Raw genomic sequence first — 3,547 nt, forward strand, 5'->3', positions numbered from 1 at the left:
TTAGGTTCAGTTTTATTTGTATAGCGCTTTATTAAGAGAACTGTCACAAAGACACTTTACAGAGTAGCAAGGCAAAAAGAGCAAACAGAGCAAACACCAGGCCTGAACCCCCAAACAGCAAGTACACAAGGTAAAAAAACTCCCAGTGGGGAGAAAACCCTCAAATGGCGGCAAGACGAAACTCCCCAATGGGAAGAAATCTCGAGAGGAACTCGTCTATAGAGGGGGAGCCCATCCTCCACTGGCCAGCCTGGTGTAAAGTAGCAGACAGCAAATAAAATGGGTTGAGCAGGTTACAGCTGAGGTGAAAGCTAACAGGAAGAGTAGAAACCAAATGGTAAAGAATGGGGGGGGGGATGTTGTGGCAAACAAGCCTGCCACAGGCCACCGAAGTGGCTTTCCAAGGGGCCCTCCAGCACAGAGACACAGGGAGATGATGTTCCAGTCCACATTTATTTACAAGGTTGGCAAGATGTTACAGCCAAAGTGAGCAGATGTAATACAGTCATGACCGAGGCTCCTTTGTGTGGGTGGGGATGGCAGATTTAACCTGTGCACACTGATTGCCTCACTACGCACAGGTGCAGCCACCCCTGTTCCTGGGTCCAATCAGCCTGGCCAATTATCCAATTCCTAACCAATTAGACAACTAGCCAGGTCTAATTAGCTTGACCCAGGACAGGTGTGGCTGCTTAAACCAGCCATCCCCACACCACAATGATGTTGATATGTCCTCTGTGTGAATGCAGATGTAGACCCTGATGTAATGAAAGACATGTGATTGGCTTGGAGGAAGGGTCTATATAAGATATAAATGGCTTAAAGTGAAAGAGTGGAGACGTTGCTAAGTATGCAGTTTGCAGAAGTTTATTTGTGTGGTGTTTATTTCCTTCTAGCTTAGATTTTTCCTACACATATATATACATGTAGATTTTGGGGCAAAGATTTTTGCATATTTGACTATGTTCTTAATGATCTTTTCTTTTTGTTTTTAGAGTCTATATTCTTGGGGACTAAATTTACTCCCGGAATAAAGCCTCTTCCCTTCAGGTGAGAAACAGAAGGGATTTTATCTTTTAAGACTGTTCATCCTTGCTTTGATGTTGTTTTCTTGTAACATGCTTAGCTGAAATCTAACTGTGTGGGAGAGGGGCACATATAACCTGTGTCGCATATTTATACATACCAAGCTTTGAATGTGTGAACAGTGTGCTCAGATAAACATGTTTTCCTTTTTCTAATCAAAATACTCGCGTCGAATAAACGCTGATTCAGCTTTTAAAGGCATATGTGTGTGTATACCATTAAATACACTGATTCAGCTTTTAAAGGCATGTGTGTGTATACCATTAAATACACTGATTCAGCTTTGAAAGGTGTACATATAGGGGAGAGCAGGGAAGTAATTAACAGTTTTCATATTTTGGCTCAATTCTAAAAATATTACTAGAGACTGACAAATCATTTTTAATACAAACAACCTACATCCCTATGATTACACAACACTATGAAATTTCTGGGACATACCCTTCACTAGCAATCTGACTGAAAGTACCAAGAGTGAAATGTTACATTCAACCCCGAGGTTGGGGGTAAAAACTAACATGGCATGGCGTACACCCATCAGTGTTAATAGCTTTAAAAGTTAACACAAAGTAAGGAAATCCAATACAATTACATGTTGTATGATACAAACACTCTTTAATTAATTTTTTGATTACAAATATGTTTTTTGTGGCCTACCTACACTTTGTCGGTGAAAATTGGGATGGCAGGTATAAGTGTGTGTTCGTAAATGTGAATATAACATGCTGCGAGGGAAATGTCCCCATGGGGATAAAGAAGTTCTCTATGTATGTATGTACAATATGTATTTTACATGCAATATTTATTGTACGTAGCAAATAAACAATAACTTGTACATGTACTCAAATTCAGTTCAGAAGCAAGTATAAACATGTTTTCTGGAGAAATATGCTTCCTGTAGTTACTCAGCAGCACTTTTGTACATGAATTTCAATGTGTTCCATGAGGCAATTCGAAATATTTGACTCTTTGATCTGACACAAAGTTTGACATTGTGAAATGGTAAGGTTACAAAACACAGGGCCAAGTGACTTGAAAGAATTGAGGAAATATTGGGTAACATTGCTTTGGAATACATCTTATTTCATTTCGGTGAGGCAAGATAGCCTATATTGTTTGTAGTACCATAACTTTTTTGATATCAATACTTTTAATGGCAGGCCTAGACTGGTCTTGTATGTGTGAGTAACTTTTTGTATGTTGAAAACGTGTTTTTTATGAGATCTATGTATACCAAGACTGTACATTATTCTCTGGTTCCCGTCTAATGTCTGTTTGATCCAAACAGCTGTATCACTCGATGTCACGTCACCACGTTGCCTAAAGTTGAAGTTGAGTTAAATAAATGTATTAAGATCCAGTTTGAGTTTTACAAATCCAATCAGTTGGTTAATTTATAGTCGACTGACAACAGGGTTACACCCCGCGGGGGGGGGGGGGTGTCTGCACTTTTGCCGGGCTAGCAATCCCAGGAAGCAATCTGTTGGTCACTAAACGACTGTTGACAATTACGATTTCATTGGATTCCTTGACATACACACACAACACAGTAGCCAAAAAACACTTACGGTAAAAAAAAAAAAAAAATTAAAAAAATAAATAAATAAATAAATAAATAAATAATAAAAATTCACTTGCATATAGCCAAAACAGACTTTAGGCTATATCTCCCAAAATATTTATTGAACTCTCTCGCTGTTCCTTGGAGAGATGGTTCAAGCTGGATGCATCTACGTAAAAAGTGTGTGTTACATTTTACCCCGTGTTAGGTTTCACCCTGGGGGGACACGGGGGACACGGTGGCATAGTGGTTAGCACTGTCGTCTCACAGCAAGAAGGTCGTGGGTTCGAGTCTCGGCTTGGGGCCTTTCTGTGCGGAGTTTGCGTGTGTTTACTCCGGGTACTCCGGTTTCCTCCCACACTCAAAGACATACATGCAAAGGTGCGCTCCTGCACGTGCCCTTGACCAAGGCACTTGCCTGAAAACTGGAGCTGGTCCCTGGGCGCTGCACTGTGGCTGCCCACTGCTCCTAGGTAACTAAGGATGGGTCAAATGCAGAGGACAAATTACCCCACAGGGTTCAATAAAGTATATCTTGTATCTTAAACAAAGCAGAGAGGACAGAGAAGCGAGGTTTGCCCAGTGAGGCGGGCGCTGGGCGGGGCTGACGTGTAGAAGTCTTAGATTCAGAGATGACGCCAGATTGGACCGGGACCTCATCTTTATATAGTCCTGCAAACCCTTCAGCTCTGTAAGCACAGGGCCCCCGCACAGGGCCCCCGAACACCATGCAAACCCTTCAGCTCTGTAAGCACAGGGCCCCCGAACACTATGCAAACCCTTCAGCTCTGTAAGCACAGGGCCCCCGAACACCATGCAAACCCTTCAGCTCTGTAAGCACAGGGCCCCCGAACACCATGCAAACCCTTCAGCTCTGTAAACACAGGGCCCCCGCACAGG

At 42.3% G+C, this 3,547-nt stretch overlaps 1 long non-coding RNA gene across 1 annotated transcript in view; it reads left to right on the top strand.

The window, feature by feature from the left end:
- Positions 1 to 353: 353 nt before the first annotated feature.
- Positions 354 to 3,547, top strand: part of LOC135242697 (uncharacterized) — a 61,839-nt gene continuing 58,645 nt past the window's right edge. The window contains exons 1-2 of the long non-coding RNA XR_010326427.1: positions 354 to 848; positions 996 to 1,050. This is a non-coding gene — a long non-coding RNA (uncharacterized LOC135242697). The remainder of the gene's footprint in view (positions 849 to 995; positions 1,051 to 3,547) is intronic.

The sequence above is a fragment of the Anguilla rostrata genome, chromosome 16, assembly GCF_018555375.3.
Source record: "Anguilla rostrata isolate EN2019 chromosome 16, ASM1855537v3, whole genome shotgun sequence".
Lineage (NCBI taxonomy): Eukaryota > Metazoa > Chordata > Actinopteri > Anguilliformes > Anguillidae > Anguilla > Anguilla rostrata.